This window comes from Notechis scutatus, chromosome 4 (genome assembly GCF_049901735.1).
Source record: "Notechis scutatus isolate UNSWTSFEM ecotype Mainland chromosome 4, rNotScu1.2, whole genome shotgun sequence".
NCBI lineage: Eukaryota > Metazoa > Chordata > Lepidosauria > Squamata > Elapidae > Notechis > Notechis scutatus.
Genome location: NC_142012.1, coordinates 54,916,184 through 54,930,553, shown reverse-complemented (window position 1 = coordinate 54,930,553; position 14,370 = coordinate 54,916,184). Strand labels below are relative to the sequence as shown.

At 39.2% G+C, this 14,370-nt stretch overlaps 1 protein-coding gene and 1 long non-coding RNA gene across 4 annotated transcripts in view; both read left to right on the top strand.

Moving 5' to 3' along the window:
• DTHD1 (death domain containing 1) overlaps positions 1 to 4,678 on the top strand; it is a 53,068-nt gene extending 48,390 nt beyond the window's left edge. For all 3 annotated transcript variants that reach the window (XM_087965841.1, XM_026675357.2, XM_087965839.1), the window contains one exon: positions 4,661 to 4,678. The gene's annotated coding sequence lies outside the window, so the exon portion shown is untranslated. The remainder of the gene's footprint in view (positions 1 to 4,660) is intronic.
• A 6,275-nt stretch (positions 4,679 to 10,953) lies between these two features.
• Positions 10,954 to 14,370, top strand: part of LOC148130749 (uncharacterized) — a 37,924-nt gene continuing 34,507 nt past the window's right edge. The window contains exon 1 of the long non-coding RNA XR_015749575.1: positions 10,954 to 11,024. This is a non-coding gene — a long non-coding RNA (uncharacterized LOC148130749). The remainder of the gene's footprint in view (positions 11,025 to 14,370) is intronic.

Here is a 14,370-nt window from a genome sequence, read left to right as displayed (position 1 = left end):
CAACCTAGAAATTTCCTGACAGTTAGAACAATTAATCAGTGGAACAACTTGCCTCCAGAAGTTGTGAATGCTCCAACACTGGAGGTTTTTAAGAAGATGTTGGATAACTATTTGTCTGAAGTGGTGTAGGGTTTCCTGCCGGAGCAGGGGGTTGGACTAGAAGACCTCCAAGACCCTTCCAATCCTGTTATTTTATTCTACTCTACTCTACTGTATTCTACTCTACTTCTACTCTACTCTATTTTACACTACTCTACTCCTCTACACTCTTCTACTCTACACTCTTTACTCTAACTATTCTATTCTATTGTATCTGTATCTGTATCTGTATCTGTATCTCTACCTCTATCTATCTATCTATCTATCTATCTATCTATCTATCTATCTATCTATCTATCTATCTATCTATCTATCTATCTATCTAATCTATTTATCCTATCTACCTACTTACCTACTTACCTATTATCTATCTTTCTGTCTGTCTGTCTGTCTGTCTGTCTGTCTGTCTGTCTATTCACTATATCTATCTATCTATCTGTCTGTCTGTCTGTCTGTCTGTCTGTCTGTCTGTCTGTCTGTCCACACACACACACATATATATACATCTATATCTAATCTATATATATGTCTATGTCTCTATATCTAATCTCTATCTCTATATCTACATCTCTATATATCTATATCTAATCTGTATCTACATCTATATATCTACATCTATACACACACATACACATATATGTGTGTATGTGTATGTATGTATCTGTGTATCTGTGTGTGTGTGTGTGTGTGTGTGTGTTTATTCCAATTTCAATTATGGTCATAAGTTGAGGACTCCCTGGATTTTCTAAGTGCTGCTTCTTCCTATACTGTTAACTGGAAAAGCCTTTGGCAGAAACTGGGACCTTCTACATTCAACCGTTATACTCCATCTCTAACCCAAGAAAAACAGATTGGTATGACTGAACTACAATTACCAGCAGCCTAAGGCAGTTTATCAATGAGAATTGCTCTTGGAGTTGTGATTACAATTCACCCACAAGTCGAGCATGGAGGTCACACCTTCCCACCTTTCTGCCAAATTCATCGTGGAGAGTTTCATAACAGAAGTAGGTCACAATTAGGTAATTCAAAACAGTATTAATAACAACATTTCTCTCCTTCCGCATTCTGCTTACCTCGACATGTTTCCCTAAGTCTCTATGTCAGCCGCCTACACAATAGCATCACAGTGATTTTACAACTTGGTAAAAGAGAATGACAACCTGCAAACATATGTAATTTTGTATCTGTGCACTGTTCTCAAAATAAGCCCTACTGTATTTGGATTTTGAGCATTAGCAACAAAGGTGATTAGTGGGCTGGAGACTAAAATATATGAACGGTTGCAGGAATTGGATATGTCTAGTAAAAAGAAGGATTACGGGCAACATGATAGCAGTGTTCCCATATTTGAGGGTCAACCTATTTTCCAAAGCACCCGAAGGGAGGACAAGAAACAGTGGATGGATACTAATCAAGGAGAGAAGCAACCTAGAATTAAGGAGAAATTTCTTGGCAATGAGAAAAATTAACCAGTGGAACGGCTTGCCTTCAGAAGTTGTGGGTGCTCCATCACTGGACGTTTTCGAGAAGAGATTGGACATCCATTTGTCTGGAGTGGTATAGCTTATTCTGCTTGACCAGGGAGTTGGGCTAGAAGATCTCCAAAGTCCCTTCCAATTCTGTTATTCTGTTATCTACCTTCATGGTTCATCTCTTCTACTTAGCTGTCCTTAGCAGACTAAAAAAAACGTATTGATCTAGTTCAGACATCAGACTAATCTAAAACAATTTTCTCTGAATTCATATTTCTTCAGAATGACAAAACTGTTAAATAAAAATTGCTGAAGTTCCTCTTTATTTACCTTGCTCTGATAATGATTTATCACGTGTTGCTCATATGGACACTGAGAGTTTATGCACCAGAGACAAATTCCTTGTGTGTCCAATCCCACTTCACCAACAAAGAATTCTATTCTATTCTATTCTATTCTATTCTATTCTATTCTATTCTATTCTATTCTATTCTATTCTATTCTATTCTATTCTATTTTGATTCTATTCTATTTGATTTGATTCTACTCTACTCTATTCCACTCTATTCTATTATTTTCTACTCTACTCTACCCTATTCTACTCTACTCTACCCTACCCTACTCTATTCTTTTCTACGCTACCCTACATTCTATTCTATTCTATTCTATTCTATTCTATTCTATTCTATTCTATTCTATTCTATTCTATTCTATTCTATTCTATTCTATTCCATTTTGATTCTATTCTATTTGATTTGATTCTACTCTACTCTATTCCACTCTATTCTATTATTTTCTACTCTACTCTACCCTATTCTACTCTACTCTACCCTACCCTACTCTATTCTTTTCTACGCTACCCTACATTCTATTCTATTCTATTCTATTCTATTCTATTCTATTCTATTCTATTCTATTCTATTCTATTCTATTCTATTCTATTCTATTTTGATTCTATTCTATTTGATTCGATTCTACTCTACTTTATTCCACTCTATTCTATTATTTTCTACTCTACTCTACCCTATTCTACTCTACTCTACCCTACCCTACTCTACTCTATTCTTTTCTACGCTACCCTACATTCTATTCTATTCTATTCTATTCTATTCTATTCTATTCTATTCTATTCTATTCTATTCTATTCTATTTTGATTCCATTCTATTTGATTCGATTCTACTCTACTCTATTCCACTCTATTCTATTATTTTCTACTCTACTCTATCCTACTCTACTCTACTCTACTCTACTCTACTCTACTCTACCCTACCCTACTCTACTCTACTCTACTCTACTCTACCCTACTCTACTCTACCCTACTCTACCCTACTCTACTCTACTCTATTCTTTTCTACACTACCCTACATTCTATTCTATTCTATTCTATTCTATTCTATTCTATTCTATTCTAATTTGATTCTATTCTATTTGATTCGATTCTACTCTACTCTATTCCACTCTATTCTATTATTTTCTACTCTACTCTACCCTATTCTACTCTACTCTACCCTACCCTACTCTACTCTATTCTTTTCTACGCTACCCTACGTTCTATTCTATTCTATTCTATTCTATTCTATTCTATTCTGTTCTGTTCTATTCTATTCTATTTTGATTCTATTCTATTTTATTCTATTCTACTCTACTCTATTCCACTCTATTCTATTATTTTCTACTCTACTCTACCCTACTCTACTCTATTCTTTTCTATGCTACCCTACATTCTATTCTATTCTATTCTATTCTATTCTATTCTATTCTATTCTATTCTATTCTATTCTAATCTAATCTATTCTAATTTGATTCTATTCTATTTGATTCGATTCTACTCTACTCTATTCCACTCTATTCTATTATTTTCTACTCTACTCTACCCTACCCTACTCTACTCTATTATTTTCTACGCTACGCTATCCTACATTCTATTCTATTCTATTTTATTCTATTCGGTTCTGTTCTGTTCTGTTCTGTTCTGTTCTGTTCCGTTCCGTTCCATTCCATTCCATTCTATTCTATTCTATTCTATTCTATTCTATTCTATTCGATTCTACTCTACTCTACTCTACTCTATTCCACTCTATTCTATTATTTTCTACTCTACCCTACCCTACCCTACCCTACTCTACCCTACTCTACTCTATTCTAATCTATTTTTCAGCGTATACTATCCTTGGAGAATACTAAAAAAATCAATTCTTTCACATGTGTGATCTTCAGTGAGCTTCGGGGAAAAAAACAGCAAGGTGTAGGTGATAAAATTAACATAGCCATCAATAAGATGTATGACGGATAGTTGATATTTCAGGTTTCACAAAAAAAGTTTTTAAAAGTGCTTGCAGGAGCTCATCATGATGATTGCAAAAGACTAAAGGCTGTAGAGAAAATGAATCTGTAGCTATAACTGGCAAACATAATCAATTACTCTTAATCTTTAACTGTTTTCTGCCTCAAGTTTTATTTAAGAACAGACGTATGTTGTCTATCTTGTCCACTCTCTGCTTTCTAACATCCTAAGATGAATTTCTCTTCACCAATCTCTTGTGTCTTATTGTTCAATATCTATTTGAGCTTTTAAAAAAATATAATAAAAGGAGAAATTAAATTGCTCCTTGAATTGTTCCAGCCGGTATCCACTTAATACTAGAAAATCTATTCTCAGCACTTTAGCTTAATGTAGGTTCAGAAAAAGAGATACTCACATACTAATTATCTATAATGGAGTTTACCTCCAGAGGCTGAATCAAAATAGATTGCCCCAAAAGTGTTTTTCTTTTCAAGAGGCCACTGGACTTTCTTGTTTGTTTGTTTTTTAACGCATTTCCCTTCTCATCCAAGAAGCTTCTTCAGCTCTGACTGGATGGTGAGGAATGGAAGGATTGATATTCCTTGCAGAAGGCTGGTCATTTGCATTCTTTTAGAGAGTCATTGAGGCCACTTGGAGGTTTATCTGTATCTTCAGGTTCACCTAAGTTTTCTCTGGAAATCCATTCCAACTCCCACAACCATTCGAAGGATATTTGTTCCAAATTGTGCGGCTAAAAGTTTGTAGACATTCTCAGTTATCCAGGTCATGGTTATCCCAAAGGTGCTTTTTCAGGAGGCAACTGGACTTTCTTGTTGTTGTTTTTTTGAAGACATTTCACTTCTCATCCAAATGCTTCAACAACCCTCTAAAAGGGTGCAAATGACCAGCTGTCTGGAAGGAATATAAATCCTTCCATTCCCCACCATCCAGTCAGAGCTGAAGAAGCTTCTTCTTCTGAGAAGTGAAACGTCTTTTCAAAGAAAAACAAGAAAATCCAGTTGCCTCTTGAAAAAAAAAAGCACTTTTGGGACAACCATGACCTGGATGACTGAGAATCTCCATAGACATCAAAATAGATGGTTTCGGTGGGGTTTGAATGGGACTTTCAGTTTTAAAAATGGCAAATCTAAACCATAGATTTTTTTTTAATCCAGAGACTTGTTTCTCCTCCATTACCACAACATTCCAGTATTTATTGAATCATCTGCAAGATGGGTTACTACAAACCTACCTAACGCCATAGTGGGTAAGCTCTGAGCTCTTATTCTGTTAGATAAGAACAAAATAAATGCACAGCAGGGGAAACAGGGAAAACTAATTTGCAATTTCCATTCAAGGAGCGTACTTACATTAAAAAAGAAACAACAGCTAGGGAACATCTGCTTGTAAGGAATTACAGCTAGTCCTTGCCTTACAGCCACAACGGAGCCAAAAAAGTTTACGGAATGGCATAAGCAAGATATCTTCACTTTAGAGAGTAATACGATGGTTGTGAATTTTGTAGCGTTTACGTAATAGAAACACCACCTACAATTTTAGGTTGTTAGAAGTACACTGAGTACATTAGAAGTACATTAATGGTGGTTAATATCAGTGATCCAGTCCAGTGTCTCCCGACCTCAGCAAGTTTGATATGTGTAGATTGCAGCTGCCAGAATGCTAGGGCCAGCAGATCGGTTTCATTTGAGATTAATTGTACCCTGAACTAAAAGGATAAATGATTGAAGGATGTTTCTGGCGACAGATTTTTGATAGCCCTCAAATGTAGCATTGGCCAGGTGTATTAAGTTTTGAAATGATCAAACCTATTGCCAAATACAAAACAGAGACAGAGACAGAGACAGAGACAGAGACAGAGACAGAGACAGAGACAGAGACAGAGACAGAGAGAGAGAGAGAGAGAGAGAGAGAGAGAGAGAGAGAGAGAGATATGCATGCGGGCATACATACACAACAAATTTTCCAAATAATGTCTATGTTTTCTAGTAGAATGTATCTCAGAGGAGAACATTTTAACCCATACATGAGTGAAAGGATATGTGTCAGTGTTCCAGGAAACATCCATTCCGATCAGTAACTCCGAGATAACATAGCCAAAAGGCATTAAGAGTTGTTAACCTAATCCTACGTAGCTTTTTCTCTGGTAATATCACACTACTAACCAGAGCATACAAAACATTTGCTAGACCAATACCTTACTCGAATACAGTTCATCAGTCTGGAACCCACACTACGTATCTGATATTAGCACAATTGAGAAAGTCCAGAAATATTTCACAAGAAGAGTTCTCCACTCCTCTACTCGTTGTAGAATACCTTATGCCACCAGACTTGAAATTCTAGAACTTGAAAACCTTGAATTACGCCGCTTCGGTCTGACTTAAGCATGGTATATAAAATCATACATTGCAATGTCCTACCTGTCAATGAATACTTCAGCTTCAACCATAACAACACAAGAGCACACAATAGATATAAACTCAAAGTAAACCGCACTCAAACTTGATTGCAGGAAATACGACTTCAGCAATAGAGTGGTCAATGTCTGGAATACTCTACCCGACTCTGTAGTTTCTTCCCCAAACCCCAAAAACTTTAACCTTAGACTGTCTACTATTGACTTCACCCCTTTCCTAAGAGGTCTGTAGGGGCGTGCATAAGCGCACCAACGTGCCTACTGTCCCTGTCCTATTGTTTCTCTTATTCTATTATTTTTCTGATATGTACCCATTTCATGTATTCACAACTATGTATACATTTATACTTATTATCTTGTAAACAATTGGCAAATCAAATAAATAAATAAATAAATAAATAATCTCAAAAGTACTTGTATTAGAATAGCACCTGGCACATCTGTGGAATTTTGAAACTAAAAGTTTCCCGGACTTCCCACAATGTCCCAACCTACAAACTATCCCCTTTTTACTCATCATCACATCACATGAACCAATCCCAACGTAAGTTTCAATTCTTTCTGTGCCACACTCTTTGACCTTGAACGAACAAAAGAATTCTATTTTATCTACTAAGAGCTACTCAATTAACATCACCCCTTTCCCACTTTCTCAAGCTATATGGCAGCGATGAATAAGGACTCTAAAGCTGACAGTATGTTCTGATCCAGCTCCCCAAACTCGAAAACCCTCTGACGTGAACTCAAAAGATTCCTTTATTGGGAATGTCGGCAGCTCCGGCAAAAAGTTGGCTAACAAGTCCATCTGGCCAGAAGATGAATAGTTATCTGCCTATTCTATTCATCTCCGCCCACTGCATTTTATCCCCAGAGTTAGGGTGGGGCCTTGTTGTCAGCGGTGGCTCTTCCTTCCCTGGGATCAGCCCATAGATTTCCACTGCTCTCCTCTCCTCTGCCTTCTGCGCACCTGTGCATCAGGCACTGGACACAGCTTTTCCTCCTCTGCTCCATTCCTTCTTCCCCCTCAGAGCTCTCAGGTTGCCCTGATGCTAACCCTGACTTCCACACCTCCTCCTCCTTTGGTTCAGCTGCTAGGCCATAATAGGACAACAGGTGTTGCCACTTCAATCTTGGAAGTAGCTAGAAGATGAGAGAAGAAAAGAAAATGGCTCGTTTCTGAACAAATAGCAACATCTGCCCTCTGGCAATTAAAATGTTTATTCTCTGTAATTAATTTGCTTGTTTTATTAACGTAGTCATCATTCTGCTGTGTACCTAAAATAGAAAAGTGCGGACATGCTGATGTTCTTTTACCTCCCTGACGATGCCCAACAGGACAGCATAACTTACCTTTTCTATTGTTTCCTTAAAATGAAAAAAAAAGGAGGGGGGAGAGTAGCAATCACATTCTCAGCTTCCTACTGTGTTGTGCAGGAGAACAGATACAGTATATAAAGTATACAGTATATAAAGACATTTGTGGGGGGGAAATTGCAGGTGTGTATCCCAACTCACCTTTTCTCAAATGCTGCCTCGTGATCACAATGCCAAAGGATGCTTACAGGAGTATATTTTATTTATTTATTTTATTGATTGGAATTTTGTCAAACAAAAACAAGAATGAGAATAAGAGAATAAAAATACAATGAGCGGGATGATAGGCATGTTAGTACACTACTTATGCCCGCCCCTCTACTGATCATAGATAGATAGATAGATAGATAGATAGATAGATAGAGATAGAGATAGAGATAGAGATAGAGATAGAGATAGAGATAGAGATAGAGATAGAGATAGAGATAGAGATAGAGATAGAGATAGAGATATACACAGTATATATACACTATAGAAAAGCAATGAGCTTTTGGTGATTGATTCTAAAAGTCCAATATTTTTATTATTGGTTCCGAGGCTGATTATTGTACATTTTGTTGCTATATTAGTCTTATTTCCATCGCCCTATATACCCCAAAATATAAATGAATGGAATGGAATGGAATGGACTCGAAAGGAATGGAATGGACTGGAATTGACTGGAATGGAATGGAACTGAACAGAACTGAAGAATGGGATGTGATCAGTGGTGGGATTTAGCTGGTTCTCACCGGTTCACCAGAATGGTTAGTTAATTGCTTATGCGGCTTGGAGAACCAACTAAAAATAAAGTGCAAGAGAGCGGATTTCCCCCCCCCCATTCTCTCCCTTCAGTTAATAGCACTAGGCAGACAACCAAGAACCACTTAACAGTTACAGCTGGAATGCAGCTGACACACACTGAATCAAGTCAATAAACAACCGAAACTGACAGGATTAGGGCAGGGAAACCCATCAATCAACCATCTAGGGATGGGATTAACCTCTTTCCTTCAGGAAGAAGGACAAGATTACAAACATTGGGTGGGGTGGGATGGAGTGGAGTGGAGTGGAGTGGAGTGGAGTGGAGTGGAGTAGAGTAGAGTAGGACAGGTCTTCCAAACACACCATTATTACTGACTTGTGGATTTTTCCCTTTCTTGAACAAACAGCTTTGAATGTTTACACAAGCTAGTTGGGACTTTCAAACTAAGTGAGAAAGAGATGAAAACAAATGTCTCCATAAAAATGAAGCAGGATAACCTTTAGCTAAATTATGCTAATTTTTAGCATAGTGCTTAGAATCAATTTTGCTGTTCAGCCTTACAGCTCTGTCTGAGCTATCTTCAAAGGCTTTCTTTATACAATGCAGTGGTACTTATTCTCTACCCTCACCATCTCTGCTCCTTTTTTACATCTGGCCTATTTAAATATGCATTATCTCAGTCTTCTTATTGGAGGACTTGGATCAACATGCTGCACTGTAAGCAAACTGTCACTTTGAAAATTAGAAATTAACAGATACGGGCTGATATGGATTGGGATGCTTAAATGATTCTTATTTTCAAATACGATGTATTTGCCCAAAGTAGAGTGGAATTTGTTGATGCATATTGAATCCCAAGTGAGAATTTGCTTTAAGTTTATGAACTTCACAGATGATTTATCGCATAATTGCCCTGACATTTTAATGCGGAAGGTTTGGAAATTCAATGTGCTTAAACACCAAACTCTACTGCAGTTCTTGCTAGTTTAAACTCCCCCACCAACATTTCAAAATAGAAGAGAGCTGGAAGGAACCTTGGAGGTCTTCTAGTCCAACCGCTGCTTCCTCTGATTTGGCTGCTGCAGGGGCTGGTGGCTGACAGGCCACAACACTTTGTTATAAACTACCCAGAGTCAATTAAATGAGATGGGCAACGCAGAAATTAATGCATTAAAACAGGGAACCACACTGAAAATTAATTCACAAGATGTAAGTCAACTCTAATGTGGAGATGTTTTTAGAAAGTCCATCATTTTAAGCAACAGACTTTCAGTGCTTTCTTATTATGTGTTCCTGATCTGCCTGATGTTCCTCAGTTACAGAATAGCCTTTTCTTAAACATGTGAGGCTTACACTTCCTTAGGCCTCGTGATTTATTGGTCTACTTATTGGTTAGATTTATATCCCGTCTTTCCTCTAAGAGCTCACTTATCATAAAGAAGAGCTTTCCTGCTCAATATTCAGAGCCGCAGAATTTATACAAATGAACGGCATTACTCTTCGGTTCTTGCTGCCGTATTGCACAACACCAGGATGGGGTGAGGAATCCTAGCTTTACTTTATGAACTTTATCCAGATGCATCTTGACAGACTTGAACACTGGGCCCTAATTAACAAAATGAAATTCAATGTAGAGAAAAGTAAAGTCCTACACTTAGGCAAGAAAAATCAAAAGTACACAGATAGTCTGGGTGAAACCAGGCTCAATAGCAGTAACTGTGAGGGGGATCTTGGAGTCTTAGTGGACAACTGATTAAATATGAGCCAACAGTGTGTGGCCAATGCAATCCTAAACTGCATTAACAGAGGGATACAATCAAGATCAAGTGAGGTACTAATGCCACTTTATAATGTCTTAATAAAGCCATATCTAGAGTACTGCATCCAGTTTTGGTCACCACACTATAAAAAAGGGTGTTGAGACTCTAGAAAAAGTACAGAGAAGAGCAACCAGGATGATGAGGGGACTGGAGACTGAAACATACAATGAATGGTTGTAGGAACTGGGCATGGCTAGTTTAGTGAAGAGAAGGACCAGGGGAGACATGATAGCAGTCTTCCAATATTTGAGGGCTGTCATAGAGAGGAGGGGATCAAGCTATTCTCCAAAGCCCCTGAAGGCCAGACAAGGAAACTGAACAAGGAGAGATTCAAACTAGAAATAAGGAGACATTTTCTGATAGTGAGAGCAATCAATCAAAGGAATAGATGTTGCCTTCAGAAGTTGTGGGAGCTTCATCACTGGAAGCTTTCAAGAAGAGACTGGACTGCCATCTGTCAAAAATGGTTTAGGGTCTGCTTGGGGTAGGGGGTTGGACTAGATGACCTACAAGGTCCCTTCCAACTCTATTAATCTGTATATCCTTCCATTTCAGTCTAGGTAATCAGCAATGAATGCCACATGCAATACAAATTCAGTTCCTACAATTCTCAGAATGCCATAAGGGAGTATATTGTGCAGTTCCTAACTTTTTTTTAGTCAACGGTGCCAAGAACATTTTTTTTTTAACAGATTATGGTGACTTTCTTCTTTTCATAGCTATCTGGGTTCCAGCAGAAGGTAAACAAGATAGTCATCACTCACTGGAAATTCACTGAGGACTGTAAAGGTAGCCTTTGATTTATGACCATTCCTTTAGTGACTATTCAAAGAGTGGTGCGGTGGTCTAGATGTGGAGCTCTTGGCTCACAATCAGGAGGTTGTGAGTTCAATCCTTGGTAGAGGCAGATATTTTTCTCTCTGGGCACAATGAGAATATATCTGTTGAAAAAAAACTCCACAATGGTGACAGGTAGGGCATCCGGCCAGTAAACATAATATAAAAATAATCTTCTCACAAACTGCATGGTGTCTCTGTTTACATATGGTAGTCATTTTCAAAAATGTCATCAAATGGAGAAATATGAAGTCCATTTCATGAAACGGGCCTTTTCAATTGCAAGTTTAACTCAAAAGCTATCATATAGCCCTAGTTGGAGTTACTGAAATATTGTAGAATTCTGCAATATTTGGAGGACTGCGCATTTTCTAGCTTGTTCCACAGTCAAGCATTATGGTTATGTTTTTCGTGAGAAAACAAAATGTACAGAAATAAAAGCGTTTATCAAAACACCTTAAAAATAGCATGGAGTTCCATCAACAAGTCAATACCATATGCCATTTATTACAGAGGCCACCTCAAATGTAAGATGTTTGAAGGAGAAAGGGAGGCACCACCATGAGGAGATCGGGTTTGGGATCTTCCTGGAATCACTAACCTGATCAATAGATCCTGTGGCTCTATGGAAAGCTAATCCAGGCAGTTAACCTTTCTTGCCATTCAAGAAGGGAGACACTGTTTCATCCACTAAATTTTTGTCATGCCCCTATTGGAATCTGATTCCGAGGGAGAGGTGGAACAACTGATAGGGAGTGGGAGTGTGGCTCCAGTGGCTGTGGAGGAAACTGGGGAAGGGCACAGTCCAGCTGGGCATTCAGAGGAAGACCCAGGCCCACCCCCTCTTCATCCTAGGGCATACAGGGAGGAATGGATAAAGGAGCAACATGAGTTGCGTGGTTTACGGGGGTGGAAAGGGCCCTGATCCCCTTCATTGGCTGCAGCTGGGAAGACTGTGTAAAAGGGCAAACTGCGCATGGCAAAGTTGCTGAAAGCAAAGCGTGAAATTATTCTAGTTTGTCATGTCTTATCTGAGTTCTGGCATCCTCCCAAGTGGGTGTGGTTCGTTATGTTTTGACGTCTTCAATCCCTTATCCTGCCCTGTCTTGTTAATTGCTGCAGAATGGTTTGTGTTGGTTTTTATTTATAATTTATATCTACTTTGAGCTTGGACGGAATTTCTTCCCTTTGAACACTGTTTTTGGGAGAGTTTTTTCTCCAACCAATGATAACTGGACATTGGGGGCCAAGTTGGTGGTATTGAAGGGATTTTACCTATTTTTATGACTTTTGTGCCACGCACTGGGTCATCACACTTTATTCAACACAACAAGATCCAGTAAAGCTGTAAAAAATGAGCAATTGTACAGGATTACAGCACAAATGACAACCAACAGACCAGTGGTGGGATTCAAAATTTTTACTACTGGTTCTGTGGGCGTGGCTTGGTGGGCGTGGCAGGGGAAGGATACTGTAAAGTTCTCATTCCCTGACCACTCCTGGGGGAAGGTTACTGCAAAATCCCCATTCCCTCCCCACCCCACTAACCTGCTTTCCAGCTCCGTTCTCCTGTGCAAGGCAACCAAAGAAGACCAGCCAATCAGCTGGGACTCAATGGGAGGCAGAGAAGAGATGGTGGCAGGGCCAGTCAGAGGTGGCATTTGCCGGTTCTCCGAATGACTCAAAATTTCCGCTACCAGTTCTTCTGAATTGGTCAGAACCTGCTGAATGCCACCTCTGCAACAGACCTGATTCACAAAAGAGACCATTTGCTCCTAGCTAGAGACTCCACACACCTACTTTATGGTCTGTTTCTGTTGGTCGCCTCTGGTTTTGAAGTATTTCTAGCACAGGGGTGTCAAACTTAAGGCCTGTGGGCTGGGTCCAACCTGCCAGGTGCTTAGATCTGGCCTGCAAGGCCACCTTGGAAACAGTGAAGGACTGACCCGTGGTTCCACAGCCAGAGAAAACAGAACTCAGGAGGGCCATGGGCAGCCCTTCCGAACTCCATTTTCAGTGGCAGAGGGTTGCAGGAGGCCATCGCAGCTGAAAACAGAGCTCAGGAGCCCATTTTCTCTGGTGGAGCACTCAGGCCACCGCAGGCACCCCCAACACTAGTGATGTCGAGCTGGCCATGCCCACCCTGACCACGCCCACTTCCCCCAAGTCAAACACAACCCTGATGCAGCCCTCAATGAAACCGAGTCTGACACCCCTGTTCTAGCAGGACTACTGGATTCTGTAAAAGCTTTGTTCCCTATGCCATCCGTCTGGGAAAGTCGCAAGATTTGTTTTTCTCACCATGTACACATTTAGACTAAACTGTGTTGTTTCTCTGTGTCATATTGTATAGGTGGGTGTGTGCACATGTATTTGTATTTATTTATTCTTTCATAGTCATGTAGTTATGTATACTGGAGGTGTCCCCTAATCATCTTTGTTGCTCTTGTCTACACTCTTTCCAGTGTCATGCCCCTTTTGGAATCTGATTCTGGGGGAGAGGTGGAACAGCTGACAGGGAGTGGGAGTGGGGCTCTGGTGGCTATGGAGGAAACTGGGGAAGGGCACAGCCCAGCTGGGCATTCAGAGGAAGACCTAGGCCCACCCCCTCTTCATCCTAGGGCACTCAGGGAGGAACGAATAAGGGAGCAATGTGGGTTACGGGGGAGAAAAAAGCCTTGATTCCCTTCATTAGCTGCAGATGGAAAAACAGGATAAAGAGGGTGTTTGCACACAGCTCCTTGCTAGAAGCAAAGCATGAATTATTTTGGTTTGTCAAGCTTTATCTGAGTTCTGGCGTCCTCCCAACTGTGTGAGTTTCATTATCTTTTGAATTCTGCAATTTCTTACCCTGCCTGTCTCATTAATTCCTGCAGCCATGGTTTGTCTTGTTTGTTTTTTTTTTTGTAATTTAGATGTACTTTGAGTTCAGACGGAATTTCTTCCCTTTAAAAACTGTTATTGGGAGAGGTGTTTTTTTTTTTTTTTTGCAACCAATGATAACTGGACATTGGGAGCCAAGTTGGAGATATTAAAGGGACTTTACCTATTTTTGTGACTTTTTGCTCTTGTATCAGTGATCACATCCAGAGTCTCAACAGCCTAGTGAAATAAAATTCACTAAAATTAATTTATTTTCCTTTTTTATATTTATACTGAGCTCATGCACCATCTTTACTGGAGTGAAGATATGGACAGAGAACCAATTTATTCATCCTGCTTTTTTTAAATATAAATATATTCAATTTGTGATGTCTGGTTGAACTGTGTTCATTAAAAATATGCCCATTTTCCAAAT